This window comes from Marmota flaviventris, chromosome 11 (genome assembly GCF_047511675.1).
Source record: "Marmota flaviventris isolate mMarFla1 chromosome 11, mMarFla1.hap1, whole genome shotgun sequence".
NCBI lineage: Eukaryota > Metazoa > Chordata > Mammalia > Rodentia > Sciuridae > Marmota > Marmota flaviventris.
In genome coordinates, this window is record NC_092508.1 from 119,883,221 (window position 1) to 119,898,232 (window position 15,012).

The following is a 15,012-nucleotide window of genomic DNA, read 5'->3' on the forward strand; positions in this document are numbered from 1 at the left end:
CTAACTCAGGATAGAATCTAATGAGTAAATCTTGTTATGGTAAGAAAAAAAAGTATAACTACCCAACATGAATATTGGCCTTTTCAAGAAAATAATATTAGGGTGAAAACCAATTTGGTAAGATAGTATTGAATATTTTATATCAAAGAAAAGGCAGAAATATTTAAAATAATTTTGATTATTAGATGCATGTAAAAAAAAAAAAGTAGTGTCCAAGCCTGATGTGGTGGTACATTCCTGTAATCCCAAATATCATAGAGGCTGAGGCAGAAGGATCACAACTTCAAGGCAGCCTTGGTAACTAAGTGAGACCAAGTCTCAAAATAAAATATCAAAGAATTTTGTATATATATGAGTGATAAAGCACCCCGAGTTAAATCCCCAGTGCCATATAAAACAGTAGTTTTCAAAATTTACACCCAAATCAGCAGCCTACACTCTATCTGCAAGTATGTAATGTTTTAAAAGGAAACTAAATTTAGCCATACCTACTACTAGTTGTCTGATTATATTGATCATAATCTTGAAATATATACATAGAAGACCCTTCACAATGTTTTATGTGTTCCCATTAATTTTTTTTTCTAATTGCAATGAGAAAGGGAGGAAAACCAATTTAACTTATGGGGCCACTTCTTTTTCTTCAGGCCTAATGAATCAAATATTAAAAGGATTTAGCATTTAATTGATTATCGTTTATGATATGTGTTCTGTGATTTCTTGCTTAATCTACATTGGAAACTTTATTATTTCTGAGTATCAGCATCTGTACAGGCCACCACACCCCACTCTATTTTTTAATAGTTACAAGTCCCTGTGTTCATGCTTCCTCAGTTAGTTATTCTCTTTTAAAAATAATTATGTGTTGAATTCTTTGTCTACAGAAAATTTATGAAGGTTAAAAACCCTCAAGCATTTTCACAAGTTTGACTTTAAGATAGTTTTCATCACAAAACACACACCAGAAGTAAGAATAATTTTTTTCTCTAATTTATTAGCCTTTCTGACATCCAATATCAGGACATGAATGCTGCACATGGAGGGATGTTCTTACCATCAAGTACAATCAATACTACTTTCTTCAATCCCATTAAATTTTACAAAAAGTGCACATTTTACTGTATTTCATATACAGAACTTGGCTTTCCATTATTTGTGTTTAGTGCATTTTAACTTTCTTTTTTCATCACTTTGTTTTTCCTGTATTTTCTAATATTCAGTTTTTTTGTGGTGAGAAAAAATAGATCACTAGAATCTTCTAACTTTTGCTACATTCAATCACTTGACTATTCACTAGCTAATATTTCTATTAAATGATCATTTTAAAGGTAGGACTGAGGTATGCTAACAAAACTGTTTTCAAGGTCTACTGCAGAATCAGCATAACTTTCTTGAGCTCTGCAGTTAAAACCACTGTTTCTGTCCAAAAACTCTGCTCCCTTTTTTAAAATTTTTTCTTCTATATTGAGTAACTCTTTATGAAATGAAGCATGGAAAATAGCTTTTTAGGTTTTTATTATTTATGAAAAATCTATTTTTATTTATCATTGATGGACAATCTGCTTCATTTTAGAATACTACCTGCTTCATTTTGAATACTATTTTTCCTTCAAATCTTGAGGTTATTCTGTATTTATCATCTATAATCCATCTTTAAGGATAAATACTTGGGTTTTATTCTTGCTTTCTTGATGCTGACCATGGTTTTTCATTTCAGGATATTTTCTTTGTTTTAAGCATAGCTACTTGAGAAAATATGGAGATATATTTAGCATATTTAAATTTTATTTTCTTGATTAAAGCACTAAATAAAAATAAAATATTTCCAGACCTAATTTTCTTTTCAGTATATACATGTAGGAAAATGGATAAAATATGAAAAACAATATATCTGTTTTTCAGACACCAAAAACAGGCATAGCAGGTGAGTGAAACCATAAGCAATAAGTGCAGACTGGTTAGGCGAACTATAACTTTCTTTTAAAAATGGTTCTTAATAAGTGCATTTTGATAAAATGCTGTTAAAACTTATGGGTACAGGAAAAGTAAAAATAATCAAAGTATACCACTGTAAGAAATACTTGAGGTCTGGCACCTGAGAGAAGACTGTGGGGGAAACTTCATGTTGCGATAGGAAAGAATCCCCCACTTTCTCTTCACCCTCTCACCCACTTAACCTCACCAGAAACCACCAAGACGCCCAGAATAAAAGGTCTCAAGTTTAATAGTCACACTCTTTCCAACTACAAAAAGCAGTTAAAATTCAACTGAACAAAGAAGCTAATGTGCAAAGTTAAGGGGATCTGAGACATCATATAAAAAGTTAGGTTAAAAATAATTCTGTTTTTTATTTTGTGTGTGTGTGTGTGTGTGTGTGTGTGTGTGTGTGTGTTAGTTTTGTTTTGTTCCAAGGGTGTGGCTATTCCTTGGTCACCTGAACTCAGCAAAGAAACTGTTATTTTGATGAAGTGTTAGTGGGTGACCCACATTAAAAAAATGTTAAAAATTTTTTAAAAACCCTAATTACCAAAAAAAAAAAAAATGTTGCTACTTTCTCACTCTACATTTTGCTTTTTAAAGTATCTATTAAAAAAATCCTTTTTTCGTTTTAGGTGGACACAATATCTTCATTTTTATTTATTTTTTTTAACATGGTGCTGAGAATGGAACTCAGTGCAGCACGCTACTACTTGAGCCATATCCCCAGCCCTAAAGTATCTTTTCTAAGTTTTGATTTTTATTTTTAATCCTGAAAAGTAGACAGTAAAACAGCTTCTGGAAGAATTTACAACCAAGTGCATGAGGGTCTGGGAAGCTGAGAGTCTGAAGTAGGGCTGGGAGGAGCAGACCGGAAGTATGACTAAGGAGCAGACTTCCCTTAGTCACTGGAGGCCAAATATAACTAAAAAGAGACAAAAATCAATAAGTGTTTGTAAACCAGGAAATGACACAGATTATCAACTTAATATCAGTTATAAAAATTTCATGTAATCAAGAAAATAGAGAAATCATGAACAGGATTAGAAAAATAATAGGTGTAATTTTTATTTTTAGAAGCTTATTGGTGATACATAAAAAATAAAGATGAATTTTATGTTTTGATTTTAAATGGAAGGCAGAGAGATATGGAAGTCATATAGTACTTCACAAACTTTACTTTGGTTACAAAAGTATAATCAATTGATAAATTCTACTTATTTTGCTCTCTATCTTCCTTGGCATTTCACCTGAAGTCACAGAGTGACCAATAACTAAGCAAATAAGTAACCAAGAAGATAGTCACTGAAGTTACACTCTTTCTCAGAAAACCCCAATCAATTTCAGAGCAAAGGTGTGATACAACACCTATTCATTTCCTTATTTGGGAAAAGGTCCCTTTTGTGAATCAGATAGAAGAGGAAATTGGCCAACCTCTATCAAAATATTACTAGAAATAAATATGAGTTATCTTCATTTAGAAGTAAAGTGAAATAAAATAACACCATTGTAGAGTATCTTTCAGGATTACCCTTGAAAAATAAAAAATGAAAAAAAAAAAAAAAAAAAAACTCTTTCTAAAGAGCAGAATACTTGGCAGCACACTTCATCCTTAATTTCACATGGAAAAAGAAGTTACCTCAGGTAAGAAGGTACATAACAAGGTACATAAAATAATAGGAAGAAATCAAGACTTGGTCAATGGTTTAGAAGAAACTTATGAAGACTATAAAATTTGGGGGGTACAGTAATAAGGATGGATCTCTGAGAGAGACAATGCAGTGTAAATATCATAAGATTTCATGCTATCACATACCAAAGCACATACATCGTGGACATTGTACAAGACAAACAAGTTGACAACCTGACTTGGCCAGTTGTTTTTATCCAGCCTCTGATGCTGCACAGGATGAATGAGGACTGAGTACCATAGTGGTTTCCAGTCACCGTATTTTATCTATCAAATGCTTCTTCCAAATATCTAGCCAGCTAGGAGGAGAGGTCTATCTCTAGGTTCTTGTTACAGCATCATTCTTTTCATCATTCTCTCATAATAAATTAACAAGTGGACATCTTTTAATGCAGAAATAATTTTAACCAGAAAAACCCAAACTTTTTTTTTTAAATTTTGCTTTTACAGACAATAAATGCTAAGCAAGTAACACTAATAAAGTGTCAATACATCATGCCTAAAATTGAATCAGACTACACTTAACAAAAATAATGATATTACTATTGGTCTATGACCATGGGATCCACTGTATTATCATCTAAAAAAGAAACAAAAAGCTGCTGGCCTGGTAGAATTCTGCAACAGGTGATGGTGTTGCTAACACTTCTTAAATTTCACATCATTATATCAGTTTGTGCTACCAAGAGACACACTATATAGATCCAGGAACCAGAGTGTCAAATTTTAAGAGTCTTAACTCACCATCACTCCTACTAATGCTCTTGGCAATTATATTTTCTTACGCCATGCCTCTGCATCCTCCACTCTTAGAAATCCTAATTATTTAAGAGGACACTTTTCCAACAGGATGTCTAACAAAATTCCAACTAAAATTTAAACTGCATTTGAGGACTCTAAATTCTATGTACTAAGAAAACAGAAAGCAAGAGGAGAAATTACAACCCTAGCTAGGTGAATTCACTCTCCTCACCAGAAGGACATTGATTCCATGTTGCAATGCTAAGCAAGTACCACTAATAAAGTGCCAATACATCATGCCTAAAATTGGTTCAGACCACACTTAACAAAGATAAAAATATTACTATTGGTCTATGAACATGGTATCCACTGTATCCAAATATAAAAGTCTATTGTATATTTGAAGATAAAAATCAGATGATTCAATTTGAAAACAGATGTTCCAATTCTCTACTTTTTAGTATTTACTTTCCATACAGGAATTGTAAAAGTATCAGTGCAGGAGTTGTATCTTGAGAAAATTATAGTAAGGAGCCTCAAATGATTTGGGGATGAGTATAGAGACCAAAGGAAGTATGTTTAGTGGATCTGAAATGAACAGCAGAAGAGACACAAGATGACCATTAATTTGACATTCAGTCTACACAGCTGTCAAAACTGTAATTAATTGCACTGTTTTCCATTCTCATAAGTTTTCTTCAGGAATAGAGTCTCACCAGTACCATAAACTAAGTAAAGAACTTAGACTGAAAAATGAGATTTTTGTGGTGTCACTATAGGGAACTATGCTTTATGGCACCATTAGGACTGAAGGATTCATTTCCCAGACAATTGCTGAAAGTGGTCTTTTCAAAATATTTTCATTAGTAGAAGATCGTTTTTCTGGCTATTACCATTTAAGGCTTCCTAAACTCAAGATTGTTTGAGACTCATGTAAATCACACTCCATGTCTCAAGTAGGAAATATATAAGAGTGCAATACAGATCCATAATTTCACTTTGAGTAAGCAGAAGCCTCCTTTGAGATTAGACTGCAAACCCAGATTCTGTGTGCCCAAATATGCTTTCTTCCCTTTATTTCCATTGTGCTGATCTGAAGCACACTAACTTATGGACTTCCAAGGTGCCTAGTCATGGTCTTAATCCACCTCCTGGGAAGCCCTAATTAGAACTCAAATGCATCCTTCATCTACTTCCAGACTTTCTGTTTTCCAGAAGTTCTTGGAAGTCTTTTGTCACTGGAGATTACCTCCTCTTTTCATTGTGGATGTTTATCTCATTTTATGCTTCTCTTTTACTGTTACTTTAATTTATTGTCAGTAAAATAGACTTGTATATATATTTTTAAAGAGAGAGGAGAGAGAGAGAGAGAGAGAGAGAGAGAGAGAGAGAGAGAATTTTTAATATTTATTTTTTAGTTATTGGCGGACATAACATCTTTGTATGTGGTGCTGAGGATCGAACCCGGGCTGCACACATGCCAGACCAGCGCGCTACTGCTTGAGCCACATCCCCAGCCCCAGACTTGTATATTTGAAGATCCAGATCTCTAAATAAAATGGTTAGCTTAGTTTATGGGCTTATAATACACAATCAAAAATGTTCAATACATTTTAATATGAATTTAGATCCATGATTAAAATTGGAGGAAATAAAATAGGCTTCATTAGGATGTAATTCTGCACTACAAAATTTCATTGTTTTTAACAAAGGATAAGAATTTTGGAAAATAACATGACAACAAGAAAAAGAATCACTATTTTTTATATATAGTTGGGCTTGAAAGAGAATAATTATGTCACTATAAATTGATGATATAATATAAAACAAAAAGCTTTATAACCAAGTTCTGTTTATTTTTGACAAAACATATTTGAAGCAAAAATACCAAATCCATGAATCTCCTCAAAATACTATACAGTGAATAGCATTTCTACACAAATCATGTAATTTTTATGATATTATGTAAATTTTCTAGACATAGATGTAGAAGTTAAATACACTAATATTATTTCTCAAGGCACATTTATTCTGAAGCACAGTTCCATAAATCTGCAAATACAATTAAATTTTACTTATTATACACAGATCAGTACCTCAAAAATTACCAAATACCTGGATATATTTTCTTTGACAGCTTTCTATTTCCTAGACAATAAGGTCAGCTTTAATATAATATATCTCCTACCTTTTCAGTGACACAGAATTTTTAAATTTTAAGTAAACTTCTCGTATAGGCTCAAAATTCACCATATAACTATGGTACTAATGAATTAGTGATGGATGTTACAAGAAAATTTCTTAGTTCTTTTAAGAGAATTTTTTGAAATGAAACACTATATGAACACATGATCCTTCAAACAAATTATGATAATGCATGCACAGCAAAAAATTTGGAATAAAGAAGGTATATATATTTATTAGCTACAGGACTTTGAAAACACATGCTTTGGACCTAAAAGACAGTTATTTTGCTTTGTAATTGTAGCATTATTATAGCTGTGTGAGGAGTTTTAGGTCTATGTTTTTGTTTTGTGATCTCATGTGCTTCATTTATTCAGATGTATTAATGTAATATATGCTTATATGAGTTATATGCCTCTTTCTAATTATAGAATATATTTTTAGAAACTCTTGGTAATCATACAGTTTCTAAATTAGAGAGCAATTACCATGCAAGCTAGAAAATGCACAGTGGCTTAAAGAAATCCTCATCCCAGAGTCCAGCCTTAGAGTTTTCACATTGTTGATGATCAATAAATTTATATGTTTCATAAAGTTAAGATCTGTTTAATCTTAAAGTAAAGAAATAGGAAGCCAGAGAGGTGCTTCTTCACAGATATCAAGCTGTCATTACTGGGAAACCCAAGAAAAAGTCCTAGAGGGCAGTCTGTCCCTCTGATTGAGGTAGTTATGTAAAATTCAAGTCCTGCTTTTCTTCCCCACAACTTTGGCTTTCCTGTGTCACCTTGTTCTTTGTGTTTCAGTGACCAGAGAATGAGATAGGTTCGCAATTATTTGTTCATGCTAAAGACAAAAAACAAACAAACAAGTGAAAAAAGAACTAAAAAACAACTGAGTTTGTGAAAACATCAGAAATTTAAGTACAGTTATCAGGATAGGGTGAGATTCCACTGACCTAAATGTTCCTTTAAGAAAAATTAGAATCAGACATTTCCGTTGTGACAGAAATGAGAAAGGGCATATATGTATGTATATAGTCACATATATATATACACACATGAAACTAATACATAAAGAACGAATGAACACAAATATTCCTCCTCTAAACTTGGAAATTATATTCCTGTGTATTTTTAATCCAGGAATGGGTAATTACTAGTACATTCATTGATTTTCAAAAATATTCCGTGTGCTTCCAAACCCTTTTATCATGATCCTCTCATTTGCCATTTCCTAACTTAAAGAGTACAGGGTGTGGACATTTTTAATCTTTTGAGTTAAATTGGATCCAAAGACTTTATGATAAATATAAGTAGTTTATGGCATTGTGATATTGCCCTCTATGAAATGAATTTTTTAACATAGAATATCATTTCCTTCTGAAATTTAAAAAAACTTATAATTACTCAAAGTATAGAATTCACATCAATAGTAGTTCTATTTTATTTTATAATATTACAAAAGCAAGTTTATAAATAAAAAAATGCTAAATTACAGATGGGGATATGGCTCAGTGGTGGAGCACTTGCCTAGCATGTGTGAGGTCCTGAGTTTTATCCTCAGCACCACATAAAAATAAAATAAAGTTTATAAAATATCAAGGTAAAACTCATGTCTTCTTTTATAATATGTATACAAATAAGTAATTTTTAAAATCTCTAGATGACATTCCATATTTAAGTTGTATCACTAGAACTCATTAAAGTTAGAACAAATGGAAAACTAAAATTAATCATTTTTCCCTATTAAAAAATGACTCATTTTAGAGGATATAAATTAAAGAAGCAAACGTTGTTAGAACAAAATATCTTCAGTGAACCATACAGAACACAGTTTTCTGGATTAAGTAAAACCTATCCTATTATTAGGGATAGATGTGGATTCACCCAACACATATTTTTCTCACTTCAGTTATCACCCTCTAATATCCTCCAGGTGACATTCCAATATTATTACCAAATTATGTCTGAATTATATAATGGCAACTGTGTTCCCACTATACACAGCTTTCTTATAGATTCAGAATTACCATATATTATCAAAATAGTTCTTGATATAATCTCATGTTGAGGTTTTCTGTGGTAGTATGTTACTTTGATTTCATTTTTCTCTTCTTGATTAAGCAGTAGGAACATATTGAAAACTCTACAATTTTCAGTGAATTGAAATGGAAGGATTGCACAAAAGTAAAGAATTGCAACCATCTGAAAAAATGAATCTCAATGTAGTAGGATTGCACACCAATGTATTTTTTTAGTGCTGTCTTTTGACCATTTACTACCCGACCTAATGCCTTTAATATATCATCTAAGATGACATAGAGAAGCATGCCCTCTAAGGCGATATTTTTATTTGTATTTATAATTTTTTATTGAGTTAAAATGTTACCTTGATGCTAAATCTGATCATCTTGTATGACATATACAGAGTCTTATTACATATATTCTAGAGGTATTGTGTATGAAAGAAGAACACATATGGATGTGTTTCTGAAATTAAAAGTCCTCAGTAGAAATTCTGGCCATTGTTTTAATTATGCAGTTCCTGATATATGTGATTTAATAGATTTAAATCTTTTATTTTAATAATGGCTACATATGTTTTTGCTTCAAATTGTTTTCATAAAGTTAAAATATTCTAGCAATATGTGTAGAAAGCTCGTTGGCAGTATTTTAGGCCTGTCTTTGAATCCCCAATGTAGCTATCCACCTTGCATATATGTTATTATCATGACCAGAAAAAATATCTTAAGTGACCAAATTCCAACTATTGAATATCAGTAGAAATATTTTATTATTGTCTTCTCCTCAGTCATCTGGAATAAAGGTGGTAATTCAAGTCACAGTTTAGATAGACTCAAAGTCATTCAATTGTAAGGTTTTTAATTAAAGATCAAGAATTTGACCCAAGCGTAAAAGATAAACTTCCATAAAATCCCAATATTCATCTGCTTGAAGGAAGCAGAATGTGTTTCTTCAGTAAAGAAACCATACATAAAATTGATACAGAAAATTTGATGTTAATCTGATGGAATATTTTCTATAAAAGGCATGTTGTGTTTTAAGTCAAGTGTCTGAAATAGTAGGTATGTGTTTTAAGTTGTTTCAAGCCACATATTTAAAAACACCAGTCATCAGGGCTAAGATTGTGGCTCAGTGGTATAGTTTTTGCCTAGCACATGTGAGAAACTGTGTTCAATCCTCAACACCACATAAAAAATAAAATAAAGTTTAAAAAAGGTTTGAAAAAAATAGCAGTTATCAGAAAACCATGTGGATGAGGCTAAATTGTTCCATGACTCTTTAGACCTTTTAGATATAAAAGACATAACAATAAGAGAAACCAAAATAGTGAAACGTTTATGAACATAGGATACCATTTTAAAATCTGAGGTAATGTAGATATTTGGTTAAAACATCAAAGTGTTGATTTCTGTTTATTTTAATTTTTAACTGGAATCTACTATTTGTACTTGGATATGAGACCCAGTATTGTAACTCAACATGTGTATATAGTGTGTAATTATCAGATCAGGGTAATTTTCATCTCATTAAAATTATTCTTTGTTTAAAACCTGCAAATTTCTTGCTATTTTGTTTTGTTTAAGAAGTTATTATAGAACATAATCACCTTATTGTGCTTTAAAATCTAAGACTTACTTTCTGGTCTTAACTTTTTTTGACACTTCTTACACAAAATCAGTCTCTTTCTCATTCTTATCATAAATCTAGTTAGCACTTCTGTTTTCAGTTTCTGTGTAATCAACTTTTCAGCTTCAACACATGAATGCCACATGCAGTATTTGTGGGAAAATAAATGTCATTACTAGGAAAAATAAAATATTATCCTCAATAAATAATTTGGGAAATTGGCATAATTCTCTGCATTCACTCATTCAGTGTTTTGAACTTGTCTCTAATAATAAATTTGGAAAAAGAATAAAAATATATAAATCAAATATACATATGTTTTCAAGATCTTATGGGTCACATTTGGTCAATGAGAGTAAGTTTTGTGACATTTATTTTTATAAAAATGGCATATGCTAATTCTTATAAATTTATTTATAATAAGTGTATATATTATATGTAAGTTTTTGTATTGTGAATTTAAATAGATCTATATTTCCATGGAATAAATAACTTTAAAATTTGTATTAGAGTTGGCTCAGTAACACAGGCCTGTCATTCCAGTGAATGTGGAGGCTGAGGCAGGAGTATTGAGAGTTCAAAGCCAGCCTCATTAACTTGGTGAGGTCCTGAGAAACAATTTAATCCTGTATCAAAATAATAAAAAAAAAAAAAAAACAAGAAAGAAAAGAGGACCCAGACTCAGTGGCACACACCTGTAATCCCAGTGGCTCAGAAGGCTGAGGCAGAAGGATTATGAGTTCATAGTCAGCCTCAACAATGGTGATGAACTAAGAAAATTAGTGAGACTCTAAATAAAATACAAAATGAGGCTGGTGATGTTGCTCAGTGGTGGAGTATCCAAGAGTTCAATCTCAGAAGGGCCAAATAAAATAAATAAATAAAAAGTGCTGGGGATGAGTGGGCCTGTGGTTCAGTGGTAATACAATTGAATTACATGGCATGTGTGAGGCACTGGGTTTGATTCTCAGAACCACATATAAATAAACAAAATAAAATTCTATCAACAAAGAAAAAATATTTTAAAAAACTGGAGGTGTATCTCAGTGGGTAATCACCCAAATGCACTCACCCTGTATCCCTTCTCCACCTGGGATGCCCACCCTGACACATGTGAAAGAACAATATCTCAGCCTGGCCACCTATCCAGCAGTTTTCCTTTAACAGCCCATGAGGACCCATTCCTCACTTGATGCCCATCCTTTCACGCCACTGTGTGACTATGCACTGGGCCTACACTAAGCCACCCAAGCACAACTGTTTGTTAAGGTCCAGGTGCAGGTATCCCTAATTCATTCCACTGGGACGTTATATTTTATAAAATGGGTTTCTAATACTTCAAAATGACAGGTTTAGGGCTGAAAGTACAGTTCAGTAGTAAAACGAGTGTTTCCCATGTGCCTGGCTCTGGGTTCCTCTGCCACACGACGGGCGTGAGCTTCATGAAAGAAGATTCAGTGCATAAGAAATTGCTAGAGAGTTTTAAATTAAAGAGACAGACTCTCATACCTTTAATGCAGCTCTGAGATGGCTTCTCCTAGCTCCTGCCTCCAGCCACCTAATCTGTTGTTGAGGTTTACAGAAGAGACTAGCGAGAGAGGGAGAGCATGCCAGGGAGTGAGCTTTTATTGGGCAACAAAAAAATTCAAGGGAAAATACCAGCCAATGAAGGATAAGGGGGTCAGCATCTCAAGGTCAGGGCTGGCAATTGGGTCTTCAGGTCAGTGGCCAGGCACACCTCTGCATGAACAAGCCCTCGGACATGGGAAAGGGTGGGGAAGGCTTTTTAACACAGGCTGTGTTTAGGCCCCTCTCACCCAGCCAGGGAGGTAACTCAAATCACATGTAAGAATGGCCTCCTACAGGATCCAACTCCAGCATGTAAAAAAAAGCCAGGCAGGCCTGGTGGCACATGCCTATAATCCCAGTGACTATAGAGGCTGAGGCAGGAGGCTCAAAAGTCTAATGTCAGCTTCAGCAATGTAATGAAGCCCTAAAAATCTTAGATAGACACTGTCTATAAACTATAAAAAGGGTTGGGGATGGTTGTTCAGTGCTTAAGAAATCCTAGATTCAGTTCCCACAACCAAAAAACAGAACCAAACTCAAACTAAAAATGAAAAACAAACTGTATTCCCCAATATTATTTGCAGGTAGGGGTCTCTATGATTCTGTGCTGGCCAATGAGATATCAGTGGAAGCCACTGGGCCTCTTAGATCTTTGTTTTTTTCCTTCTTCCCTTTCCCCTGATTGCTGCATTGAATGGACTGCAGAATGAAAAACAGAAAGGGTTCTGAGGCATGATGGCATAGCTGGATAGCCATAGCAGCCCAGACTGCCAACCACTGGGCTTTTTGATTTTCAAGTAAAAGGAAATCTTTTTCAGTATTTGATGGGTACATTTTTCTAGCAGTGGAAAGACAGATGCATTGATTTTTCTCCTTGTTCTACTTTCTGCTCATTGTCCTCAGGTTCAGGAACAATGCAGGTCAAAAGAACCAGCCATCTTTGTCACCAATTCTTTTTCAGGTCTCTGGGGATGGAGTGGAAGTACAACACAAAACCTCTACAGTACCTAATCTGAGCCCTTGGGACAGAGTTAGTCCTGAGTCATCTCCAGGATCCCTCATCTGTCCCAGAATGTTCACAGAGAGTGAGTATATTTCCTCTTGTTGCCAACACTCAAGTCCAAAATCCCAGGACTCCCATGGCTCTCCTGAGAACTGTTCCACAACAGACTAACACTGGTCCCAATCTCAATTCCTGCACTGATGGGACATTGGGAAAGTGATTTTAAGCAAGACATACTGTTCCCAATTTTGAAGTGGGTCATCTCCAAAAAAGACTTGAATCTAAATGAACACAGAAGGAAGAAGCCTGGGTCCAAGGACTGAAGATGAACCCTGCCTCCAGAGAAACCTAGGATTTTAAAAGATTTCCAATTAAAGTGAGGTGGCAGGTAAAGTATAGACCTTGACATAAAACAATAGGCTGAGAGCAAAATGTCAGATGTGGGCAAAGACGTATGTGCGAGAGACTGATGTTTCACAGCCTCCACAACAGGTAAAAATGAATGCTAAAATTGTAATATGTAACATAAGAAAAAGGAACCACATTTATTTCTTTTTTATTTCTTTTATTTTTTTTTTTTTGTACAAGTGTTTGAAACTAGGGGAACATAACCACTGAGCCTCATCCTCAGACTTTTTAATGGTATTTTTTAGCTTTTGAGACACATTGTTAATCACAATATTGGGGTATTCTTATATCAAACAAGCATTTTTATCACAAAATAAATATGTCATGTTAGCAGCTACTTCTCTTTTACTGATTTTGTTTTTTTCTTTCCATAAATTCAAGTGAAAATGCTGTTTTTTTCATATTTAATAACTTTTTATAATTTTAACCATTATTTTTTTTTGTTTTTATGTGGTGTTGATATAACCCAGCACCTCCTGTGCACTAGGCAAGCACTCTCCCACTGAGCCACAAACCCAGCCCACATTTAACCTCATTTTAATCAAATTATTTTCTTTCTTTCTACCCATCCTTGTTTTTTTTATTCACCCTCCAATCTATGTGACTAAAAAGTCCTGGGAAATGATACTGCCTAATGTTAATTCTGGTGTTTGGGGCACTGGGTTTTGGCAAGATTTCCACCCCTTGCCCAGTTTTGCAGTATTATGCTGTATATTTTGAATTCTTTATAGAAGCCTTTAGCATTTTTGTGGAACAATGAAATAAGTTTCCCAAAGTATGGCACTATTTTTGAAAGGTTTGGAGATATTGAATGACATGATGAGAAAAGCACCTGGCATAGTGTGGTTGTGTGATTCTGAGAGGACACAAATTTCTTTGTGAGATCACAAATGGTGTTCTTACCTAGAATGTCCTTTCCTTTGCTCTTTAGCATACTTCAATTTATCCTTTAATACCTAGTTGAATGTGAAGAATTTGTACTCCCAGCCAATACCTATACCCAGCCTACTTGACCCCTTCTCTTTGTTGTTTTGCAGCAACAAAGCAACAGCAGGAAGGCTTTCAGTGTGCTCATATAGCAATGGGTTTCAGTGAGAACTATAAATGGGTTTTGGCCACTGAAATCACCTGGCAAAACCCAGCTCCTGGTTTTATTAAACTTTGCTATCAGGGCTGGGGATGTGGCTCAAGTGGTAGCGCGCTCGCCTGGCATGCGTGCGGCCCGGGTTCAATCCTCAGCACCACATACGAACAGAGATGTTGTGTCCGCCAAGAACTAAAAAATAAATATTAAAAAAATTCTCTCTCTCTCTCTCTCTCCCTCTCCCACTCTCTCTTTAAAAAAAAAAAAAAAAAAAAAAAACTTTGCTATCAGATTCCTTGACCTCCCCAGTGTCATTTTTTTTAAATAAATCACCTAGTTCAGTTTCTGCAGCTTGAAGCCCAAGTCCCCAACTGCTTCCCTGTCTCTACAGCATTGGGTCAGGTTGTCAGAATAAACCATAGTTATACAGAAGTCATTATAAAGAGGCTTTCTCTTCTGAGACTGAACCTTGAGAAAGATGGCCATGACCAGATACCTATGCTTTCTCATTCTGAGATCCCCCAGGCTGGCTGGAGAAGAGACCACAGATGACTCTTGTTTGCCAAATAGCTGTGCCCATCCTGTGCTGAAAGGGGGAGAGAAGGTGCTGAAGGCCACAGAGCTTAAAAAAAAAGCAGAAGGCCATGTCTTTGAAAACATGCTTTTTAAATCTGGCTGGGCTATTTCACAAATAGGACAGGGACAT